Source organism: Haliotis cracherodii, unplaced genomic scaffold (genome assembly GCF_022045235.1).
Source record: "Haliotis cracherodii isolate W230 unplaced genomic scaffold, xgHalCrac1.p SCAF_22, whole genome shotgun sequence".
Classification (NCBI taxonomy): domain Eukaryota; kingdom Metazoa; phylum Mollusca; class Gastropoda; order Lepetellida; family Haliotidae; genus Haliotis; species Haliotis cracherodii.
This window is the reverse complement of record NW_027266278.1, coordinates 10,232,223-10,259,283: the sequence shown is the minus strand read 5'-3', so window position 1 is coordinate 10,259,283 and position 27,061 is coordinate 10,232,223. Positions and strand designations below refer to the sequence as shown.

The 27,061-nt window shown below is 42.4% G+C and overlaps 1 protein-coding gene across 3 annotated transcripts in view; it reads left to right on the top strand.

Moving 5' to 3' along the window:
- Positions 1-16,783: 16,783 nt before the first annotated feature.
- Positions 16,784-27,061, top strand: part of LOC139471296 (E3 ubiquitin-protein ligase Midline-1-like) — a 46,343-nt gene continuing 36,065 nt past the window's right edge. For 2 of the 3 annotated variants that reach the window (XM_071253602.1, XM_071253599.1), the window contains exons 1-2: positions 16,784-17,033; positions 26,866-26,943. The gene's annotated coding sequence lies outside the window, so the exon portion shown is untranslated. Of the gene's footprint in view, positions 17,034-23,515; positions 23,580-26,865; positions 26,944-27,061 lie in introns of those variants that run through there. The other variant, XM_071253600.1, reaches the window with a different exon arrangement.

Below are 27,061 nucleotides of genomic sequence, written 5' to 3'. Positions count from 1 at the left end.
GGTAAGTCTATTAATTCAGAATAAGATAAGGACTTACTTTTTGAGACTTAGAAGGATTGGGATGAACGCCTTCATTTGTTGTTGTTTTCTGTGAAGGGGTCAGCTCAGGAGTCCCAAGGTTTTAGTCCTGTTCACCTTGTCTTGGGCCTACAGTTCGTGGACCTTTAAAACACTTGAAGGAGCATTGGCTTAACGATAGGTCGGACATGAGGTTGTTGGAGTATGTCTCATCATTTCGGCCCAGGCTCTCAAAAGCTTTTGAAGTAACTAGGGATAACTTGAATACCCTTTCCATATCCAATAGAAATCTCTGTATTAATCAGAGTCGATAGGGTTAACATTCTGTTTCAATTTGGGAATCAACACGTGGAAACATACACATAGCAACAATCACTGAATCGAATACTCTACCAAAGATTTCATATAGATACGTGGCAAACCCCCTTACCATTATCATAAGAAATCTCCACTTTACGATTCCGACTATATCATAGTCAAGTGCTCACGAATCAAAAACAAATAGTGATAATACGATCGGTCAAATTAGGGATTCTCCTCGGGCATCGTGTTGATCACTAAAACGTCAAATATGAAAATGTTTTCAACCTGTCTACGATAAAACTTTGTGAAAAGGTCAGTTTGCCTTTGAAGAATAACGACAGACAGACAGAGTTGTATGACGTTCTTTGAAATCTTCGTCAAAAGAGTATGCTTTATTGAGCTTCAAAGATGTGACATGTACATACCAAAGGCAGGAGCTGCTAGAATAATGCTCGATATAAAGGGAAAGTTTACTATTGGAAAGTTGAAGTCATCACACTGGTCATACAGTCTTGTGAATCAGTTTCTGTCACTCTGAATATATTGGGCATATATCTAAATATGAAACAGACGAGGCGGTTTCATGGGTCTCTGGGCTATTTGATCATTACTGAACGTTATGAGGTCCTCTATATACCTAAAAGTTGCGTTAAACTTTCAAATTTCCGTCTTTTGAGTATGCCAATCCAATTGTGTAACGAATACTTTCTGTGAATATATAAAGTGCTTTGTTCATTATGGTTAATCTTAAGGACAAGGATCTGGTTGTACATTTGCTGGACTCTGAAATATGTCTCTCTTAATATGGATTGTTTTGGGAGTTTTGGAATCCAGTACAAGAGAAGGAAGTCTTCAAAGTGCAGAGGCAAGCCAAATGGTCATAGTACTGATGCCTGTGTTTGATTTCATTATTTGATATGTCACTTATACCAAGTTCTTTGATCAAACATTTAATTCATAGTGCTTGCATGTGGTGTTTATGTATTGTGAAGACATGTCAGTTGGATAACTACAAATTGGTCTGAAAAGAAGCAATACACATATAGCCAATGATACTCCTGTATCCGAAAACCGACTTTGTCTGAACTAAATTGATTGATTTGTTCTTCTGGTCTCATCACAGGTTGTCATGGCAATCATGTCGCGGTTACTGAAAATGAATGAGAGATGTAACTGTTTTTAGTGTACAGAGTAAACATATGGTCAAATATATGTACTCACCAACTCCAGCTCCATGCCAACGATAAAAGACTTAGAGTTAGTCATCGAGCGTCCATTTAAACTACTGCTTAATACCCAAAAGGAGACTTACTTGTGGCGTTTTTTTGGTCACAGGTTTCTTTCTGAATTAGTCTTAGATGGTATTTATACCACGGGTGTCCTTTGTAGAACGAATATTCTATATGACGTATTTAGGCCACGTGCTACAGTAGGTCCTCCAGGCCTTTTGGTATCACGCGATGCCCTTCCTTATATCGGTACTATGGAACAACAAAATATTCAGCCGTGGTGAATTCAAATTACATCGAGCTCACCTAACCTGGAACGCATGCATCTTCTGGAAATTCGCCATATTGACAACAATCTGAAACAAGACAAGATGAATCAACACTTTAAGTGACCTTCTGTTAAGAACAAGCTCGGAGTGGCATAACTTTGTCACGTGATCGCGGGCCAGCACTATACCCGTGCTCTTGGGTTCCACCAATCGGACAAACGTCAAGGACATGCAGAGTTTCGGATTTCCGCCCACATCAAACTGACACGTCGTGATATATATAAAGGACCTTGAATTCATTAATCACTGATACCAGGGATATCCTTTTCAAAGTTTGAATAGCTTGATGTAAAAATGAGCTGACGGTGCGGGGTGTTGACGAGTCGGGATTGGATGCAAGTTCGCACGTCCTTACCTTGTTCAGGAACCATGCGTTGTCTTCGCTACATCTGACTGTGGCGCCATTACCATGATAAATGAGTCAGCGCGGCAAATAAAGGCGTTGTTAATCTCTTCATACATTGAAAGTCGATCACCTCGGATTTAACTATGTTACAGCGGTGGCTTTACTTTGCCTTCAACAATGAACCCGAATTCGGAGAAGATGAAGACTAGACACTGTTTGAATAAGTAAGACAAGTTCTATGGATGAACAACGTCTTTATTACAATTAGTGCGACGTTTCGGTGTAGATCCATCACTTGCTTGATAAAGGTGTTAGGATCTACACCGAAACGTCGCAGTAATTGTAGTAAAGATGTTGTTCATCCATAGAACTTTTCTTACTTCATCACACCAACTTCTAAATGCCACTGAAAGAAGTTACTGTTTGAGCAGTTAAGAGAAAATATTTTTTTCATGAGAAGATCTAACTATGAGCAAATTCGTTACATAGGATGATTTTTGCCATATGACTGTTTGCACTGTCTATATCTAAATCCTCTGATGTCATCATGTGAGGACAAAGACCTACTCGTGTTCAAACATTTGCAAAAATACACCTCAAATCCCCCAAAATATTAGTTGTTAACACATTTTAGCCACACATACTGTTCACACGTATACATTTAATGCTAACGTCCAACATATGGTGTGTTGAAATAAACAAATTCCTGTCAACTTAAACATCTCAATCTGAGATGCAGCATTTAGAGTCCAGGAACCTGAAATCGTCGACTACGAAAAGGGTCGAGCCCCCGTGTAATACTAATTTTACAAGTACAGACATCGAAGTGAGTTTCAAAGAAATGAGTTTAATATAAACATAATAGAACTTCAAACACATTGAAAGTTCACACAGCCTTCCTGCATCAAAAAGTTTACAAACACATCTCAAAGAACCGAAGAAAAGACATTCAATGCTGATTATCAAATTCGACAACGAAAACATTATGTTATCTTCAATAGTTTAATAAAAAACAGATATATAAATCAAAGCAGACAAAAAATGACGAGATTGGTAAACATTCAAGGAATACATACTGTGGCGTGATTTGAATCAGGCGATTGTTTACATTATGCACATATCTTGACACGCCCACAAAGTCGGTAACCAATCAACGGAGAGTTCTTAGGACCTGTCAATCAATGTCAGAGGCGAGAAGAACAGCAACTGTCAGACTGTACCTAACCGTAACAAATATGTCCAGGAGAAGGCGGCTGTTTCAAATGACATGGTCAGTAACAGCCAGATTCAAACATGAGTTCCCTGAGAACGGGAAGACACATTTGGAAAAATGCAAGTAAGAAATGAAACCCTAGGATTTGAAATTTATGGAACCCAGACGAGCGGGAAAATCCTGGCAAGAGTCGGCCTGCACGTCTGAGTTGTTAGCTGTTTCTTTCCTTCTCTGTCTTTGGCCTCGAAGGGGGGTTTGAACGATGAATATGCATGACTTTCACATGAAGTCCTGTGAATGATCCTGTGACAACGATTACCCGGCATTCCGTAATGGTGTGAGTAATCCGCTTCGGTAGGCGTGGCTTAATTTCTTACATTCATTGGGAAATTAATACAATAACACAAAACCATTTCAGGTAATCAGAATACAGGAGACCCGTGAAGTTCCGGGGTTGAATAGGTCTTCAGCAACCCATGCTTGCCGTAGAAGGCGCCTGTGCTTGTCGTAAGAGGCGACTAACGGGATCGGGTGGTCAGGCTCGCTGACTACCTTGATGCATGTCATCGTATCCCAATTGCGTGGATCGATGCACATGATGTCAATCACGGAATTATGTGGTCCAAACTCGATTATTTACAGACCGCCGTCATATGACTGGAATATTGCTGAGTGCGGCGTTAAACATCAAACAAAATACAGGAATTACAATGAACACAACAAATATATACGAAAGCCTAATGGTGCCATTTTAGTAGCATATGTATTTTTAAAATCGAAATTTCTCGTGATTTCAATAATTGGTATGTTTCCTCGAAATTTCGTTACTGAGAGTCTTTAGCGTAATTTCTATTATTTGCTCCTCATTTCAAATTGTTATAAAAACTACGAAATTTCGAAATTTTCTCGTTACTTTCTCGCCTCTTCAATTATTTCATCTTTATTTCAGTTATTTTCTCGTTGTTTAGAAGTCTTCTCGTTTCTTTGATTTTCATGTCGTAATTTCGATTAATGTCTCGTTATTCAAAACAAATTCGTGTTTTTTCTCGTTACTTCGATTATTTTCTCGTAATTTCGATTCTTCCGAGAAAAAACTCGAAGTAACGGGAAAGAACTCGAAATTTCGATTAAAAATAAATAAATAATTGCTACAAAAGTGGCAAAATTAGGCTTTCGTAAATACAGGAATTACATCAGACAATTTTTGCCCTGTTGCGTTAAATTGTCTTCAAATATCTACCACAAAAGGTTTTGAAAGCTTTAGTAAAGCCTTGAATACTGTTACTTCAGAGTATATATTGTTGTAACAACACTATGGATGTGCGGAGTTTGGTTTATTTGGAGGTGAAACAATCAACACTGATTGATTTATGGAACGTTAAAACCCTGATCAAACAACTTTGCAGCAAGAGACGTAAGAGGCCCTACGAACAATAAAAGAAAAGAAAACCTTTCCATAGCTACAAGAAATATCTCGATTGTACGGTTCCGACTATATTATGAGCTGGTACTTATGATTAACAATCACATAGTAATCATACCAGATGTTCGCAAAAAGGTGAGCGTATCCTGCCCCACCGGTGGTCCCCTGTTACAAACACATGCAAAGGCAAGCCAATGGTTCACTTGAAAAAACATCGGAACATACGGTACAAGTCAAAATAGGGCATTGCATCGGACACAATTTTTCTCACTTTTCTGATTTGTCCTCCACATGTCTACCATAAAGCCTCATAAAAGCTTTACCAATTTACGGGCAAATTGCAGAGCGCAACCCCAGAGGATGTATATACCAGATCGCCTGCAACTGTGGCCACCAATACATTGGAGAAACCCTATGACCCCCTTAACATCAGACTCAAAGAACATCAGACCTCTGTCAACAAACTAGACCTGACATGACCATGTGCTCGGTTCTTTGAGGAACTAATCATCTGTTGAGTTTTGTTCAATGTCTAAAGTTGAACGTGAACGCCCGCTTACGATGCTTTTTGCACATACGAGTAACGATGTCATGTCTAGAATGTAATGGACAGATTTTAAGAGCATTTTATATTGATGATCGTTGTGGCTCGATCTCAGAGTGCGTCACTGAGTAGGATCTCTTCAGTAAACAAAACCGGGTACGTCTATTTATCGACACCAGCATTAGGGAAGAGAATTGACATGACACGCAATGAAATGTTTTCCCTTCACGTCTGTAGCAATGATTATATCACTGCAATAAAATCGCAAAGACTAGTTTTAATTACTGGGTGGACATACATTCAACAAACGTATTAATTATACACAATATCATACATGTACAGCTGCCAGCTTTCTCGATGCCGGTCGGGTAGCCTGGTGGTTAAAGCGTTCGCTCGTCACGTCGAAGACTTCGATTACCGACATGGGTACAATGTGTGAAGCCCATAACTGGTGTCCCCCGCCGTGATCTCTCTCTCTCTCTCTCTCTCTCTCTCTCTCTCTCTCTCTCTCTTTCTGTCTGTGTGTGTGTGTGTGTGTGTGTGTGTGTGTGTGTGTGTGTGTGTGTGTGTGTGTGTGTGTGTGTGTGTGTGTGTGTGTGTATCAACCAAAAACATGCTGTACGAAGTGCAACAGAAATTCCCTTCCTCCTTCCGAATGATTGCTGCTGAGTTGGACTAACACATACTGAACGAAATACACGCATGTATGTGGTTATATCCAAATGATTCTTCAAAGGAAACAGCGAGTATTAAAGGCGCTCTTAAGTCTCTTTATAATGTCAGAGAAACAGGGCATAAGTTGATAGAGCGCGAAAGGGGGTGCGAATGGAATCGGGGTGATGGTTTTTCTAAGATTATCGTCTGGGTTGAACTATTGACTTGCCTTTACATGTGTTTGTGACGGGTGCCACAGTTAGAGCAGGATACGCTCACCTTTTCGCGAACACCTGGTATCATCACTATGTGATAGATATTCATAGAAACATGCTCACGATATAGTCGGAATCGTACAGTCGACTCTGCTTTATGCATAGATTTCTATTGGATATGGAAAGGGTTATTTAAACGTAACATCGTATCAGCAATATTTCAGCCATATCGCGATCTGAACAGATTTAAAGATTTATATATTAAGGCGCGGACAATGTTTAGGCTAGGGTCCGAGTTATGGTATTTGGTTTTTTTAGCAGCTGATATTTAGTTTACGTCACATTTCATATTCAATCTGTGGAAAGAATGTTATTATTTTTTGACTGTTCACAGAACCATAATGACGCTAAAGGTGTAGGTTATTTTGAAACAGAACAATAAAAATTGCAGTATAATTAAACATTTTCTTTTCAGTTACTGAGGTTGTGGATGGCGGTCATCAATAGCATAAGTTTTGATGTATGAAAATGAATTATTGGTATCCATATACTTTCATTGTGCCTTTAGATACCTTGTTAAAGGTATTATAAATCTATCAAATGTATAACATAGACTTAGCGACTCTAAGTTAATAAACTATGTAGACCATGTTAAACCTTTCAGACACACAATGGATATCACCACTTCATACTGCTGTGGAAGAAACAAAACGTTTTGCAAAATCGACAAAGGATACAATTACCTACGTTGGGTGTTTGAATATATTTAAATGTGAGATTGCAGTATTAGGATGTTATTGATCGCTACGTTGTGTGTTCTTCCCTAAAGACCTGCTTGCGGCTTAATTTTTGTGTTTATTGTAGCTGACCAAAACATTAATGACGATATACTTTAATATTTTGCTGAAACACGTAACAGTGTAATCGGAGTTATCTAATGCGCTTTGTTTGTGTATCGGAACTATGATACCACCTGGGAACCTATCCATGTTCTGGCATAGGGCTGAATAGTAAGTCGAGATATACTAAAAAATAACCAGTATAATGTTTAAAAAATTCAGGTAAACTGTCTTGGAATTATTACTTTGATATTTTGAATGCTATCATCTCTTACCTAGTGTGCCTACCAGGTGTGACAACACCGTCTTCTGAAATGGTACTGTATAGCTGATTTCTTGTAAGTGGTAGTGATATTATTGAAAACGTTTTGGTCAAGCACAAAGGCAAAGGAATATATAAAATGAAATTATTTTGAGCACCATAATTGTTATTATCCATATTTAACGGTAGGTCAAACCATTAATAACACTTTCCTTTACGTCGTCGTTCATCTGTAAGAGAACGGAGTCAGAGAGGGAAACGTTCCGTTAAGACGAGGATTCTGTCATTCCGTTAACCGGCATCGATCTGAACTCGTCTTCTGAACTCGTCTTCAGCAAACACACCACTATGTTTGGACGAGTTTCGCTCCGAAGAAGGCTTTCAATGGGACATTTCTCCGATTAGCAATTATCAGTACGGTCTTCTGATTTCTGATGTTACCATTAATGCCAGAAGAAAATACGCCTCAGGCGCGAAGCGAATACTATAGTAAGAAAAGGAACATGTTTGGTGAACCGCGACATCTTTTATATAAATATTCAGTCATTAACAACAACGCCTCGAGGGTATGCATGTTCGTGTCTTTGTTGCCGCAACAGATTCCGTGGGTCGTAATTGGAAAGATAGTGATGAAAGTTATGAGTGGATCATTCCAAATCAGTGAAGACACCAAGTGATCACAAAAAGGGTAAACTTGGCTTGCTCTACCGGTAGCACTCGCCACTCACACAAGTTGTGAGTTGTGAAAACTCCAAGTAGAGGTAATAGCATGCGGGATAGCATCAGGCGACGTGTCATATTCTGAATGTCTGCCATAAACGTTCTGGAATGACGTAACCAGATCAAAATAGAGAGTGGCTGAAGAAAAACGAACAGACATAGAACTAAATGAGTGACAAATGATTAAAAGTGCTGGTGCACTTGGTGGATGTCCAATAGGACGTATTGTGGAACTTATAGGAGATGTGTGGGCAGAAGTAATTATTGATGTAAGCCGCTTTATAAGGAAATGGCGATACCTGCTCAAATACTTGTATGTTTATGAACTTGTGTAAATATACCCCCCAATTCATCGTAAACATGTAACATAATTATATCTGCATATTGTCATCTTCATGCAATTTGAGGAAATAAAGAATATCTATCTATCTATCTATCTATCTATCTATCTATCTATCTATCTATCTATTAAGACTGGGTCACCTAGTGAATGAGTAGGATATTAAGACTCTCGCCATCACACCTAGCCACTCACCATTCCACTCATACTCTCCCCACCACACCTAGACTCTCGCCATCACACCTACACTCTCGCCATCACACTTAGACTCTCGCCATCACACCTAGACTCTCGCCATTACACCTAAACTCTCGCCACCACACCTAGACTCTCGCCATCACACCTAGACTCTCGCCACCACATCTAGACTCTCGCCATCACACCTAGACTCTCGCCATCACACCTAGACTATTACCATCACACTTAAACTCTCGCCATCACACCTAGACTCTCGCCATCACACCTAGACTATTGCCACCACATCTTGACTCTCGCCATCACACCTAGACTCTCGCCATCACACCTAGACTCTCGCCATCACACCTAGACTATTACCATCACACCTAGATTATTACCATCACACCTAGACTCCCGCCATCACACCTAGACTCTTGCCATCACACCTAGACTCTCGCCACCACATCTAGACTCTTGCCATCACACCTAGACTCTCGCCATCACACCTAGACTCTTGCCATCACATCTAGACTCTCGCTATCACACCTAGACTCTCGCCACCACACCTAGACTCTCGCCACCACATCTAGACTCTCGCCATCACATCTAGACTCTTGCCATCACACCTAGACTCTCGCCACCACATCTAGACTCTCGCCATCACACCTAGACTCTCGCCACCACATCTAGACTCTCGCCATCACATCTAGACACTCGCCATCACATCTAGACTCTCGCCACCGCATCTAGACTCTCGCTATCACACCTAGACTCTTGCCATCACACCTAGACTCTCGCCATCACATCTAGACTCTCGCCATCACATCTAGACTCTCGCCATCACACCTAGACTCTCGCCACCACATCTAGACTCTCGCCATCACACCTAGACTCTCGCCATCACACCTAGACTCTCGCCACCACACCTAGACTCTCGCCATCACACCTAGACTCTTTCCATCACACCTAGACTCTCGCCATCACACCTAGACTCTCGCCATCACACCTAGACTCTCGCCATCACACCTAGACTCTCGCCATCACATCTAGACTCTCGCCATCACACCTAGACTCTCGCCATCACACCTAGACTCTCGCCATCACAACTAGACTCTCGCCACCACATCTAGACCCTCGCCATCACACCTAGACTCTCGCCATCCCATCTAGACTCTCGCCATCACACCTAGACTCTCGCCATCACATCTAGACTCTCGCTATCACACCTAGACTCTCGCCACCACACCTAGACTCTTGCCACCCCATCTAGACTCTCGCCACCACATCTAGACTCTTGCCATCACACCTAGACTCTTGCCATCACACCTAGACCCTCGCCACCACATCTAGACTCTCGCCATCACACCTAGACTCTTGCCATCACACCTAGACTCTCGCCATCACACCTAGACTCTTGCCACCCCATCTAGACTCTCGCCATCACATCTAGACTCTCGCCATCACACCTAGACTCTCGCCATCCCATCTAGACTCTCGCCATCACACCTAGACTCTCGCCATCACACCTAGACTATTACCATCACACCTAGACTCCCGCCATCACACCTCGACTCTCGCCATCACAAGTCGATTCTCGCCATCACACCTAGACTCCAGCCACTACAGCTAGACTCTCGCCATCACACCTAGATTCTCGCCATTAACACCTAGATTCTCGCCATCACGTCTAGACTCTCACCATTATACCTAGACTTCCGCATTCGCACCTTAACTCTCGCCATCACACGTAGACTCTCGCCATCAAACCGAGACTTTCGCCGTCAAACTGAGACACTCGCCATGAAACCGAGACTCTCGCCATCACACCTAGGCTCCCGCCATCAAACCGAGACACTCGCCGTCAAACTGAGACTCTCGCCATCACACCTAGGCTCCCGCCATCAAACCGAGACACTCGCCATCAAACCGAGACTCTCGCCATCACACCTAGGCTCTTGCCATCAAACCGAGACTCTCGCCATCACACCTAGGCTTCCGCCATCAAACCGAGACACTCGCCGTCAAACTGAGACTCTCGCCATCACACCTAGGCTCTCGCCATCAAACCGAGACACTCGCCGCCATACATAAACTCCCGTCATTACATCTAGACTCCCGCCATCAGACGTATAAGACGTACAAGGGTTTAAAAGTTATTTACGAGTTACTCCGTGTTTTGTATAATTTGATCACGTTGCACAATTTCTTAAATGTTGAATTCTAAGGATATTTATCTGTTTACTTTGTTTATAAGAACATTTAATAAAGCAAACGTGACATATGCCCAATCTGTTGGGCGAGCCTTATACGATTTGTCCTGATAATTCCATATTAAAAGGACGTTCTTCGCATAAAATATGTTTTAATACTAAGAAAGCATACAGAGAATAATCACATTCTAATGGAACACGTCTGTCATAATATAATGTTTGTTTTGCTTTCTGTTTGAGTATTTGATTTTTTTTAAATGTCTAACAGGTGCCCGACGATTAAAGAGTATATATTTTCGGTCCATTGAGGTAAGAATCGAAAACCCGATGTGCAAACTGTACGAATCCGGTATTTAATTATATTGAAATAAACAAGCTCATTTTCTATCAATTAAATGACAAAACAGTAATTTAATACAGTAGAAAACGTTTCAATACTCTTCTACACATTTCGTATTGGCAATGAACGAAAATTAAGTGAGATATATACATTGATCAATGTAGCAATGTCGTCTTTCTTACTCCGATGTGGTCAAACAAAATGCTCTCATTTCTTTTGTAATTCATTAAGTTGATTATATGACCAATACTCCATTAATAATGGTGCAACATTAGTCAAATTGGACCTACACAATCAGTTGAATACGTGAATCCAGGGACTAATATACATGCTAGATAGATAGGGCCATCAATTTCGCTATTACTTCCTTTTACAATTGGACCGCCTCCGTGGTCTAGTGGTGGAGCGTCCGCCCGGAGAGCTGAAGGTCCGGGGTTGGCCGCGTCATACTAAAAGACGTTAAAAGATAGTGCTTGTTGTAACATTGTCTGGCGCTCGGCATTAAGGGGCTAAAACAATTGGGGTGAGTGAGTGAGTATGGTTTTACGCCGCTTTTAGCGATATTCTAAAACAAGGACTTGTCGGCTCGGAGTCAGTATACTGTGTCTGAGTTGGGTATTCATGTTAAACTGCTGCATGGTATCTCAGTGAGCTAGCACTATGAATGGGCATCAGTCCGGACTAGTACAAGCACACACACACACACACACACACACACACACACACACACACACACGTGCATGCACGTCGCTATATAAGTGCAATAATCTTGGACGCGACGTTAAACCCAATTTCACCTCACCTCACCTCCTTTTACAATATCATCATGATGGGTGATGGTGTCTCTTAGCGTAGACGGTGTCAACATCATTATTTGTGTTGGAATATAGTGGTTAATCGTGAACAAAGAAATAGTGTGAACAAAACAATACGAACATATGTTGTTATCCACCAAATTCTCACCAAATGAGCCAAGTTAGAAGGTAAAAACTGGTTTTCGTCATTCGTGGCAAGGTTTTTTTTTATATCGCGTGCATAACGTTATACATAAGCATAACATTTGACACTGGCACTGCATAAAGCTTTCGTCGTCAGCAGAGCAAAATACTCTACGGATTTGCTGAAAATGAGTTCACGCCACTTTTAAATCTTACAAGAACCGTTTCATAATTCGAATAAAATTAATTTATTATTACATCATGACATTCACAATCTAATATACATTGCTTATATGCCCAGCGTTCATACTTTGAAAGACTTCATTTTTACAAATAATATTTTGTTTCATTTTGACACGACTAATATCAATGCCCTATTTACTGGAATAAATATATCAGGACAATATATCAAATCGCTTTTGTGGTCGCAGTGTTGTGTGAGCAACCAAAATACGATCATCAGCAAAATGAAGTGCACACACACACACACACACACACACACACACACACACACACACACACACACACACACACACACACACACACACACACACACACATACACACATACATACATACATACATACATAAATACATACATACATACATACATACATACATACATACATACACTCACACACGCACGCACGCACGCACGCACACACACACACACACACACTATTATAAACAACCAATTCGTCAAACCACACATATGCACATCGATCATGTACAATTCACGTTGAACAAACGATTCCGTTTCTCCCGTACCATTCAATGTGCAGAAGCGGATCCAGAGGGGGTCCAGTGATCCGGACGCCACCCCCCCTAAACAAAATGTTGTATGTTGTCATTCAGACAATTGTCTGAGAGAGGATTTTGATATTTTGGACCCCTCCCTTTTAAGAGCACTGCATCTACCCATGATGTGTGCATTCACTCGATCGGGATTCCCGTTTACATATTCCGACCAGAATATCGTTGAGTACTTGCAACCTGGTCACATGCTGCAGTACCGAGATGGTCTCTCTTGGAACGCATCGTTTGCTTTAAAACCTCCTCTGGTTTTTCACTAAACGCTTGACGATTTTTTCTGCTTGTCCCTCGCACATGTGAAAACAGCAACAACGCAATGTCTCATATTTCAAAGACATGTTTGTCACACACGTATTGCTTGGCATGCATTTGATATCTTATCATTCATCACGATCAATGTCCCCACATCGCGTGCCTCCGCCACCTTAACACTACCCATACAAAACCCCTCTGTTAACTCACTACACTGCACGATAGGCTTCGCTAGGGTTCATTACACTGATCGTAGTTTGTGTGAAAGCTTGCAACAAAACAACCATTTGCTATGAGATTTGAACTTCGCGAACTCAGCCAAGCCTCCCTTGTCCGTCCATTATAACTTAACCGATCCGTGCGATAGAAATTAACGATAGGCATTTATCTAGTTCGCTACAGGAGAGTAACAAGCTGATTACGCACAGTTCTGGCTCTACTGCTTGTAAGTGCACTGTGAATCAATACTAGTGGTTAAAGAGGGTTAGGTAACCTTGTTGCAAGCGTGCACGTTGTTTCACTGCAATGTCCTGGTGTCATATGAGTGCACATGCATTGGAGTACATTCCAATCTGAGAAGAAATCCGCTGCTACTGTAAGTAATTATGTATATCAGATATATATATACAGCTTTAAGAGACGAGATGCGTTGATAATGGCGTATACGTGCGTAACATGTGTCAGGCCAACTGCCCCTGAAGCGTGCCAACTGTAAAACAGAAAACCCAGTTTCCGAGGAGCCGGGGGTCATTGTCCGTGGGAGAAATGTCCGAGACATAAGTATGTGATACCACAAGGATCACCACCAGCCACTCGGATTGTTCCGTTATCTAGGAACCGAATCCACCCCCAGGATCCCGTGCAACACGCGCTATCCTCTCTCCACCTGCTTACGTACATGTCGTAAAAGGCGACAATGCTTGTCGTCAGAGGCGACTAACGGGATCGGGTGGTCAGGCTCTGCATGTCCTGTCCTACTTCGGTCACCACCACTCACACAATTTACATTAGAAAGTGTTTGTTTGTTGGCTTACGTCAAACTACAGTACTCTTGCAGTTCAAACCCAGCCTGTGAAGATGCCGGGGTAGAATTGGTCTTCAGCAACCATGCTTGCCGTAAAAGGCGACTGTGCTTGAGGTAAAAGGCGACTAACGGGATTAGGTGGTCAGGCTCGCTGACTTGGTTGATACATGTCATCGTATCCCAATTGCGTAGGTCGATGCTCATGATCTCACTCACAGGAGTGTCTGGCCCAGACTCGATTATTTACAGACCGACGTCTTGCAGCTGGAATATTGCTGAGCGCGGCGTTAAATAACAAACAAACATACAAGTACATATATTAAAACGAAGAAAATTTAGCCGAATCAGTCATGTAGGTTCTGTTAGTTGTCAATGCATTAGGAGTATAACATGTGAAATTGTCTTAAATGTGTTCATTTGATAAACGGGGGCACGGGTGGCCCAGTCGTCTAAGGCGCTGCGATTTGCTGTGCAGAGTTGCGTCCCTTGGGCACGCCAGAAACCTATGATTGTGGGTTCGAATGCCGGTTCGCCCCGATTATGTTTCTAGGTTTGTCAGCACCATACCCGTGCTCGTGGATTTCACCGAAGTGGTAATCGTCCGAGATCTGCATCACTTCGGGCTTTCCTCCCACATGAAGCTGACACGCCGTGATATAACTGGAATACTGTTAAAAGCGGCGTTAAACCCAACTCACTCACTCACTCATTTGATAAACATTGTGATTAACTTGTGTTGAACTATTAACAGTGGATTTGCTACATATATATTCACGTGAGCGAACATGAATACAATTCATGCTGTTATGTCAGTCAATGCGTTATTATGCGACTCGTCTTGTCGAGTCTGCTTTTCCAATCAAAACATGCTCTCCTTGAGGTATGTGACAGCACAAAGTAAACAAGGCTGGTGTGCGTGTATCGTGATTCAGATATGCCGTACACATTGAAGCGGCTGTAAAATATATATAAACGTGAATATATACACAACTTTATAACTACCTCATTCCGTAAATATCCGAGCACGAGTAGCCCAGTCGTCTGAGGTGCCGCAATTCGCTGTGCAGAGTTACGTCCCTTTGGCCACCAGAAACCTGCGATCACTGGTTCGGATCTGGCTTGCCCCTATTATGTTTCTGGGTTTGTCAGCACCATACCCGTGCTCGTGGGTTTCATCAAAGCGGTAAACGTCTGAGACCTGCACACATTAAGCTAAGTGATATAACTGGAATACTGTTCAAAGCGGCGTTAAATCCCACTCACTCACTCCAGATTCAGCATTCAGTGTCAGTCAAAAAGGAATGGGTTGACATACCAACAGTTCTAGTGTTAAAGGGAGACTAAACGCGGGCCCGTCAAGGTTGAATCAGATCGTTTCTTGACACAATACCATTTTTTTATATAAAGTTAAGTTCACAACATTATGCTTTAATTATTGCGCCATCTACGCTGAAAATAAACACCAGGAAGTTTTTTCAAGGGGTGCTATGTTTAGAAATATTTAAAGACGATTTACTTGATATGGCTCAGAAGACATACGCATATAACGTATTTCGTTTTTGTTGTTTTTTATCCGCACTCATTGATAGTTTGGCAATCTATTGACTAATATTGTGTGCATTGATCTTCGCCGATATCGCTGACACGCAATCGACCATATCAAAGATCCTGACCACGTGATCCATGAAGTCCCCCTCTTACTGGCAACAGTACTAGCCCAATTCTACTCCCACGAGGGACATATCGATTAGGGGGCACGGGTGGCCCAGTCGTCTAAGGCGATTCGCCGTGCAGAGTTGCATCCCTTAGGCACGCCAAAAACCTATGATTGTGGGTTCGAATCCCGGTTCGCCCCGATTAAGTTTCTATGTTTGTCAGCACCATACCCGTGCTCGTGGGTTTCACCGAAGTGGTACACGTCTGAGACCTGCATCACTTCGGGCTTTCCTCCTGACACGCCGCGATATAACTTGAATACTGTTAAAAGCGGCGTTAAACACAACTCACTCACGTGTCGACTGACTAAATAAATGCATAGTATCAAAAGACGCAGTTGTGGCTGTCTGACAGTATATTGTTTTCTGGGACTTTTAGAGAGAGACATAACTGTCAACGCTAACGAAACATTATTTATACCATTTTTTTATCGGACATTTTGACATTTTTTAACTGCTCCTACTTAATTTTGTGGAACGATTCATGTCAAGTGTCACGATTGGGGATGGGGTGAAAAGGGGTGCAAACCCCCTTTCAGAATCGCACTGAGCATTTTTTATGGATGATCAGATATTATAAGTGAGTATATAACAACTTTATGACCTCATTCTGTGATATATGTTCACGAAGATTACACGATTACAGCCCAGCAGAGACCATAAAATAGACTTTATAGTCACTGGGCCAGGCACTGACAAATCACAAAATGCGACCCTCCTGCCACTGATGAATATGTTCCATCTCGACGTTAAAACAGTGAAACCATGTTTGGCACCGCAAACCCCGTGACCCGGAAGTGAAACGTAATATGCGGTAAACTTTAACTTGATGGCATTTCCGGTGGTGCACAATAACAAAGTCTGGGACAAAAATAGAAAATCCTCGTGCATCGCAGTTACAGAACTACGCACCACATTGTAGATTCTAGATACCTGTAGACAGATGGACAAGTACTGGGCCAGAAGTGTGCCATTCACGTGATGCTGACATCACCATGCACGTGCGGGTGCGTCAAGTTTGTCCGCTAGTAGACGTTGGCACCGCCGGAGCGCAGGCTTGAAACCAGACACAACTTGGTGAATTGAAGAATTTCAAGACTATCACTCAAAGCAACAGTACACAGGCATAGGTTAGTATTTGATAGTGTTGTTTTCTGTAGCAGTAGAGGACTAATTGGGCACAAAGAATTTAGCAGTCGATGTATGAGCAAACAGTCAATCAGTCCAATGATTGATTTGTCATTACCAGATCGCTGCAACATGTGGTGGCAGTTGATGGGTTGTCATCGGCATCAACCAAATGACTATATTTACCCTGTTGACATGTCATTTTAAATGCGTAGAAATGTAAGTCTGACTCCCTACATGGCTAGTTATTTCCAAGATCGAATTTTTCTTTCAGTTATGGCATTTCCTTGTTTGTTTGTTTGTTTGTTTGTTTGTTTTTTTGTTTTTTATGCCGCATGCAGCCAATATTCAATCTGTATGACGGCGGTCTGTAATTAATCTAGGGGCACAGGTGGCCCAGTTGTCTCAGACACCGCGATTCGCTGTGCAGAGTTGCGTCCCTTTGGCACACCAGAAACCTATTATTGTGGGTTCAAATCCCGGTTCGCCCCGATTATGTTTCTAGGTTTGTCAGCACCATACCCGTGCTCGTGGGTTTCACCGAACTGGTAAACGTCACTTCGCGCTTTCCTCCCACATTAAGCTGACACGCCGCGATATAACTGGAATACTGTTAAAGGCGGCATTAAACCCAACTCACTGTAATTAATCGAGTTTGGACCAGACAATCCAGTGATTGACATCATGAGCAATCAACACATTTGGAATATGATGACATGCATCAACCAAGCCAGGGAGCTTAACCACCCAATCCTGTTAGTCGCCTCAAGCATAGTCACCATATACGACAAGCATAGACTGCGAGGGACCTGTATTCTAATTCCCCAACCGCCAAACCAGTGATTGAAAGCATAAACAAATCACAGAGCCTGAGCACTGGATTCCCATGTTAATCGTCCCGTAGTGAAAGTCAGACCCGGATTCCCACAGACCGCCTCCGTGGTCTAATGGTAGAGCGTCTGCCCGGAGAGCAGAATGTCCGCGGTTCAATCCCCGGCTGCGTCATACCAAAAGACGTTAAAATATGGTACTTGTTGTTACCCTGTCTGGCCCTCGGCATTAAGGGGCTAAAACAAGGACTGGTCGGCTTGGAGTCAGTATACTGTGTCTTATGGGTTTATTCATGTTAAACTGCGGCATGGTATCTCAGTGTGCTAGCACTATAAATCCGCATCAGTCCGGACTAGTACAAGCAGCCACACACACACACACACACACACACACACGTGTATGCACGTCGCTGTATAAGTGCAATAATCTTGGACGCGTTGTTAAACCCCATTTCACCTCACCTCACCACCAGATTCCCACAGAGTGATGGACCTTCACCACCCATGTAGTGCACGTGGAGTGCCACCACTCTCTATGCTCACAAGATGTGTTGTAATGCCAAACAAGAAATGTCAGTTGTCAGTTTTATAACCACTTCCGATAACTTCCAAAACAATTCAAAACAAAAGCCTCATTTTCCTCATGTGACAAACATAGTCACCTATTACGGCAAGCATGGGTTGCGGAAAACCTGTTGTAACCCAGATCTTCACGGGTCGGCAGTTCCTTGTAAACGTATTAAAGGCACTGGGTTTATGATAATTAGGAACAGTCCCTGAAAGTTTGAATCGGTACATCCGTAACCCTCTTTGTTGTTTAATATCTTGAATTGTAGGTCAGTCTCTCATTGTCATTATTACACAGAGACAATGTCTTGGTGACACACATGGCACTACAGTTATTAATATGTATGGCTGAACATTGGCAATAGACCATGGAACATAAAATAATTGCACATTCATCTTTATTAGAGAAGATTAGGATGAAACAATAACATATATAGCATGTAACATGGTGTCATCACTGACTGGTTACACATATGGAATTAGAGTGTTGTGTTGGACCTGCTGTCATTGATTGCCTGTCCAGTATAGAGGGAGGAGTTACTTACTTACATGTTTGTCTGGGGCTTTTCATTGAACACTTGAAGCTCTCATAAAATCAGTCCAGCGTGTCTTTGTGACTTGTCTCAACATATGTCTGTAACAGCATATCCATCTTCCTGAGTGAGTGAGTGAGTGAGTATGGTTTTACGCCGCTTTTAGCAATATTCCAGCAATATCACGGCGGGGGACACCAGAAATGCATCTTCCTGAGGCAAGAGAGTTAACTGACTTTAAAAGTCCAGTCGCAACCCTTGCCGAACTTGACTGGAATTCCTGGGCTCGATCATAGCACCAATAGTGGTTATTACGAGTTATGTCCCTTCTAAGCCTCTCCTACGGACCAATCAGATTCCATCACTTGCATTTGATTCAAACAAAACGGTGGCGCCCAGTCAAGAAGATATGGTCGATTATCAAGGTCTATATTGTGATAAAATGGTTCTTACATCGCGAGATGCATCAAATCATGTGAGCACCTTGATTAAAAACATGAAAAGGTTTGGAAAATATCTGCTGACAACGAGTTGGCAGTGCACATGCTTTGCAAATCCTGCAATCGACCGAAAACTGCACGACAGTTCACGAACCAGATTTCGATTTCATTGCGCGATTTTGATTGGACTATGCATAGACTCGTTAGTCCAGCCAAAACTTAACTCCATAATACCAGCCTAGTTCGGCAAGGGTGGAAACTGGATTTTATAGGCAGTTAACTCCCCTGCCTCAGGAGGATGCAGCATATCAGGCCTAACAGACTTTTATCCACCAGGAGGAGGTGTGTGGGTGGGAACACCAGGTGCCGGGAGATAGGTGGTGCAGGGTTTGCCCTAGCCTCTTAAAAATGGGGTCATTATGACTCCTTCGCTGTCCTACAGGGAGTCATAGGTCTTTCATAGGGGTCATTTTCACAAAATATTAATTGAGGTTAGATTTTGTAATGAATTTAATATTCAATCTAAAACTGATTATCTTGTCTCTCTAATCTTGCAGTTTAAATCATGTGTTAGGTATTGAACTACTCTCTACTCAGGTGTTAAGCTAATTAAATTGAATGTGTAATCAGAGCTACAGATAAGCTGCGTATTTGCGTAAAATACCCTAAAAAAACAATCGAGTGATGAACAGATGAGTGAAAAAATATTGGTTACCCAATGAAAAATGTAATAACCAAATTAAAATAAAAACCTTTAAGTAAAAACTCAATTGCTCAAAACATTACCAGGAGCTACGTCCAATATTAGTTATTATGTTTACAGATTGCTATAGACTAATTAGGCTACTGCTATATATTATTATTCTTCACATGATGACGGGTCTCAACAACGTTTTTACCTGTCAGCTAGGTGCCAGGTCTCACAGTAGTACATGGTGTACGACAGCCCCTCAGTACACTCCTCGACTGTGAGCTAGGTGCCAGGTGTACTACAGCCCCTCAATACACTCCCCGACTGTGAGCTAGGTGCCAGGTGTACTACAGCCCCCCTATACACTCCCCGACTGTGAGCTAGGTGCCAGGTGTACTACAGCCCCCCAATACACTCCCCGACTGTGAGCTAGGTGCCAGGTGTACTACAGCCCCTCAATACACTCCCTGACTGTGAGCTAGATACCAGGTGTACTACAGCCCCCCTATACACTCCCTGACTGTGAGCTAGGTGCCAGGTGTACTACAGCCCCTCAATACACTCCCCGACTGTGAGCTAGGTGCCAGGTGTACTACAGCCCCCCTATACACTCCCCGACTGTGAGCTAGGTGCCAGGTGTACTACAGCCCCCCAATACACTCCCCGACTGTGAGCTAGGTGCCAGGTGTACTACAGCCCCTCAATACACTCCCCGACTGTGAGCTAGGTGCCAGGTGTACTACAGCCCCCCTATACACTCCCTGACTGTGAGCTAGGTGCTAGGTGTACTACAGCCCCTCAATACACTCCCTGACTGTGAGCTAGGTGCTAGGTGTACTACAGCCCCTCAATACACTCCCTGACTGTGAGCTAGGTGCCAGGTGTACTACAGCCCCTCTATACACTCCCCGACTGTGAGCTAGGTGCTAGGTGTACTACAGCCCCTCAATACACTCCCTGACTGTGAGCTAGGTGCTAGGTGTACTACAGCCCCTCTATACACTCCCCGACTGTGAGCTTGGTGCCAGGTGTACTACAGCCCCTCAATACACTCCCCGACTGTGAGCTAGGTGCCAGGTGTACTACAGCCCCTCAATACACTCCCTGACTGTGAGCTAGGTGCTAGGTGTACTACAGCCCCTCAATACACTCCCCGACTGTGAGCTAGATGCCAGGTGTACTACAGCCCCCCTATACACTCCCCGACAGTGAGCTAGGTGCCAGGTGACCTACAGCCTCTCAATACACTCCCTGACAGTGAGCTAGATGCCAGGTGTACTACAGCCCCTCAATACACTCCCCGACAGTGAGCTAGATGCCAGGTGTACTACAGCCCCTCAATACACTCCCCGACTGTGAGCTAGGTGCCAGGTGAACTACAGCCTCTCAATACACTCCCCGACTGTGAGCTAGATACCAGGTGTACTACAGCCCCTCAATACACTCCCCGACAGTGAGCTAGGTGCCAGGTGAACTACAGCCTCTCAATACACTCCCCGACTGTGAGCTAGATGCCAGGTGTACTACAGCCCCTCAATACACTCCCCGACTGTGAGCTAGGTGTACTACATCCCCTCAATACACTCCCCGACTGTGAGCTAGGTGTACTACAGCCCCTCAATACACTCCCCGACAGTGAGCTAGGTGCCAGGTGTACTACAGCCCCCCTATACACTCCCCGACTGTGAGCTAGTGCCAGGTGTACTACAGCCCCCCAATACACTCCCCGACTGTGAGCTAGGTGCCAGGTGTACTACAGCCCCCCTATACACTCCCCGACTGTGAGATAGTGCCAGGTGTACTACAGCCCCCCAATACACTCCCCGACTGTGAGCTAGGTGCCAGGTGTACTACAGCCCCTCAATACACTCCCTGACTGTGAGCTAGGAGCCAGGTGTACTACAGCCCCTCAATACACTCCCTGACTGTGAGCAAACCTTATCACTTAGTTGACCAAGCCATGTCAGGAACACTCAAAGAAAACTGGAGCGTTCATAGAAAAATACTCAACAGTGTCTGGTGGCTTCGTGTTGAGTTACAATCCCTTCTACACACTTGATAAACACACAACGTTATTGTGGGGGTGTACTTGATAGATTTATGTTTGTTGCTTAACATCTCACTGAACAATATTCTAGCTATGTTACAACAGCCTGTTAATAATCAAGTTTGGGTGTGATGACATGCTATCAATCAAGTTGCCGAGTCAGACCGTCCAAAGAGTGAGTGAGTGAGTATGGTTTTACGCTGCTTTTAGCAATATTCCAGCAATATCACGGCGGGGGACACCAGAAATGGGCTTCACACATTATACCCATGTCAGGAATCGAACCCGGGTCTTCGGCGTGACAAGCGAACGCTTTAACCACTAGGCTACCCGACCGCCCCCATCCAAAGACGTATATATATACGTCTTTGGACAATCCTATCTGGTAGGTCACCTCTTTTGACATGCAGAGGGTTCTGTGGCCCTATTTTAACCTAGCATCCCACAGGGAAAGGAAACATTGTTTTGGTAAAGATTCTTAATTTGTTTAGTTTAATTTACTTTTGTTTAGTTTTCATTGATTAAAACTTGTTGTGTATTATGTCTGTCTCAAGAATTTTGTCTCTTTTGTTATCATTAATGCTAATTATAAATCTTAGAAAATATGAACTCTGGTGCAATTTGATCATACACCTTTCAAAGGTTTGGGTTAAATAAAGTTGTTTGGTTGGTTTGTTGTTTAACGCCGCACTCAGCTATATTACAGCTATATGACAGAGATCTGTAAATAATCGAGTCTGGACCAGACAATCCATTGATTAATATCATGAGCATCGATCCACGCAATTGGGATTGATGACATGCATCAACCAAGTCAGCGAGCCTGACCACCGGATCCCGTTAGTCGCCTTTCACAACATTAAATAAAGAAAAACATGAATAGATAAGACACCTCAAAGAAGAGACAAGGCTATCTCAGGTATTATTAATTCTCGTACATTTACACCTCACTAGTCTAACAGGGGGAAGTGGTACGTACAGTCAGATGGTAGTGTCAGATTACAGGTATTGAAGAACATCTATTACCAGAGCCTTGTGTATGATGTGTGAAATGCCCCGGAACCAGTAATTCACCGACATCAAACACTTTTAATGAGAGGCTTCAGTCCTGTTCTAACAAACATTTTACTGACCCTTAAAGTCTTGGACAGCAAACAAGCAAAAACTGTCTCTTATGTGAGCATTCAGTAGCTTAAGTACATCACGCTTCCAAGACCAACTCACAATGGTGGCTGTAGGTCTATTGTGTAGTGCTAGCATAAATCACTTGTGTTTGGCTTTCAATGAAGGTTGTTATTTCCCGGCGAGAATGTTGATTTGTATTGCAATGTTGTGTTTATGACACTAGAGCAATAAGAAATTTGAGGTTAGTGTGGTGTATCTGCTCAGACAGGCAGTCGGAGGATTTACCTCAGCTGGACAATATCTTGTCACATAGAGGTAAGGAAACGGGTCTTTGCTTAAGGTGGCGGCTATCATGGATAGAAATGAGTTTGTTCAGATTTCCCACGGGTCAATTGATAATTACTAAAAAAAATAACCGGTAAAATTAAGCATGGACCGGTAATCCATGGGACTGCCACTCTGGACCAGCAAATAAATTACCTTTTAGATTTTTGTTGAACAAAAATGGGGGATATTCATATTGGTATATTTTTTTCGAACAAAGTCAGTTTGTCTGTTACCATCAGGGTTTGTCTATTTTTAATGCATGGATATAACAATTCTCTTTTCTATATAATATAAATTGATATATATTTGTGGTGACTTAGTCTTGAAATATTCAAAACGAAAAGAAACTTGTGACTGAACTTCATGTGAATGACGTGTTGATCTAAGTTACTTCAGTGATGACCTCATTGCACTGAACCTAATTTTCATGTTTTTTTATTTGTCCACCAGGACTGGCAGATTAAAAAGCCAGCGGGAACACTGGGTGTGCTCCTTCAGATTTTGATGTACCAACAAGAAAACAACTTTTCAGTTCAGAAAAAAATGTGATTTGAAATTCTGTTCAATCTGTCTTCTTTGAGATATTCATTTTTTATGTGTTTGTCAGGTTTTATGTGAGAGAGAGTACATTTATGCCTGGAATAATATGAGAAACATCATCACAAGGTATATATTTTTCGAACAAATGTGATTTCTTAGTGTTCCATTAAGGCACTTGGACAATATACTTGTGGTGACTTCAGCTGTGGCATTGATACCCTACTGATACAAGGAATACTTGTATAACTCGTGGGAACGCAATCAGGACCCACAGTGAGTGAGTGAGTTTGATTTTACACTGCTTTTAAAGTATTCCACTAATGTCACGGCATGGGACACCAGAAATGGGCTTCACACACCATACCCATGTAGGGAATCGAACCTGGGTCTTCGGCGTGACGATCGAACGCTTTAACCACTAGGCTACCCGACCGCCCCGCAGGCTGCAGCTTGTTGTGATAAATAGATAGCGATGCAAATTTACAGCAGGCCTTAAGGACCCATTCAGATTTGAAACTATGGGCCCGACGCAAAATCTACATCTTTAAATGAGTGGATATCCGTGGTAGAATAGGTCTTCAGCAACCCAAACTTGCTGTAAAAGGTGTCGTGCTGTATGCTTGTCGTAAGATGACATGTTTGGGTGGTCAGGCTCACTGACTTGGTTGATGCATGTCATCGTATCCCAATTTCGTGGATCGATGCTCGTGATGTCAGTCACTGGATCGTCTGGTCCAGACTAGATTATTTACAGCCCGCCGTCATATAGCTGGAATATTGCTGAGTGATGCGTTAAACGACAAACAAACAAACAAACAAACAAACAAATATCTGTGGATAAATCTATCATGTTTTACCCAACAGTACTTTCAGCTTCAAACAGAAAATATTCGCAATGTTGAGCATGTACAGGAACATGAGCTGACAAGCTGAGCAGCCTATAGAAATAGTCCTACAATGTGTCTTTATGCCAGTGAGAAAAGACCCATGTTTGTAGATTGTATGTCCAAGCATTGGATTATTTCCTTGTGTCTATTGCCTGTGCTAGGACAGAGTGAACACGCTATTCCCCTCACCCCTGATCCCATCACGTGGGTTGTATTATCACAGATTTCCCGCCTGAGCTGGGATTCACAATCATGCTTTGTCTAGTTAACAGGAAAGTAGTATATTTCATATCAAGCTGTTAGCAAATTTGTTTTGAATTATGGAAAGTCTTTTGAAAGGAACAATCGCTAATCCAGTGGCAGCGGCCATTTTGAATATGTTGTGATGAGATTAAGTTGGTAGGTGTTCACTTGCAAGGCTGTAGTTAACTTTTTTTGACAGGCCGGGCAAATATTTGTACTAGTATCACTTGTCCCCAACTTGATTCAAATAAAACTGTTTTCTATAAAAAATCTAGGGGGGGGGCAACGGCACTGACTTGAATGTAGTACAGGTGGACATGAGATGAAATGTGGAGTTCTCTCACGTACTATGGCCCATACGACCGCCTGTGTTAAATCCATGGACATAGGACATGTCTGTGAATATTCATGGAACTTAGATTCAGGATATTTAGAAGGTGGGGCTGATGTGTTGAACCGGTTAATTGAAGCCCTCTAACAGCTATAGATAAAAAATAACTTGCTTAATTAAAGTACTGAAAATAGTATCAAAAGGTTGTATTGAAAGAATACAAAAAGTTGAAATCTGTATGTCAGTGTAGTCCCCTCTGATACTGCAGCTTCTGGGGCGGTCGGGTAGCCTAGTGGTTAAAGCGTTCGCTCTTCACGCCAAAGACCGGGGTTCGATTCCCGACATGGGTACAATGTGTGAAGCCCATTTCTGCTGCCCCCCTCCGTGATATTGCTCGAATATTGCTTAAAAACGGCATAAAACCATACTCACTCACTCACTCACTGACTACTACCAGCTTCTATGTGCAGCTTTAAGATAAAATGTGACCAACCATAACATAAGGGACCTCACAGGTGAAACATCAAATTTTGACTTTGTATTATGTTTTTCAGACACTGTTTGTGTAATGAGACATCAAAATGTCTGATTAATTGAAAGAAGAGATGTTTGCTGAAATGCTTTGAAATTCTGTTTGTATTACATTACGAACTTTCAAGAGAAAAATTCAATATATTTTTACAGTCTGCGATTTATGTGGGAGTGAGTTGGCATCAAACTTCTTACTTTTTGATGTCGCAGCACAATTGTGCCTTTCCTCCTGGCGAGTCACCAATGTTAAAGAATGCTGCCTGGTCTTCAGGATGATTACCGTATTCGACGTAATAAGCCCCTGATCTTATAAGCGCCCACTGCTATATTTGCTGATATATTGGCTAGTGAACAGTCCCAATTAGCACCCCTTCCGATTGATCAGTGTACACAAGATCTTTTTATTAGCATATAATATGCACTTGTGTGTTATATGCACCCTTAATTATGGGCAATTAAATTCTGGAAAAATATATTTGTCAGCATAAACCATGAAATTTATCTTTCAACTCTGTTTTTTTTCACCAAAATGATATTCTTATAAGAGCCCCCTATTTCTAATTTTGAGAGCGCCTCGGGCGATTATTACGCCGAATACGGTAGTATGTGTTGTGTGTTTGATTGTGAAGTCTTGTATCAAGATTACTCCAATCATAAACTTCTGACTGGACAAGGAACACCAGATGAACACATTTACTGCAGGAATTCTGGTTTTCGTATAAAATGTTTATGTTCTTTTCAGATTCTTCAGTGCTCAATGATGTATACATACACAACAGTTCCAGGGGAGACAACTGGTTCTGATTAGGACACGTTTCAGGTAGGGAAATATCTCTATGTTTGAGTTTGTGAAGATAAATATGAAATTACAGGGTTTTACAGAGCTCCAGATAAGCTGCGTATCTGCGTAAAATACGTATCAGAAATGCAGAAATACG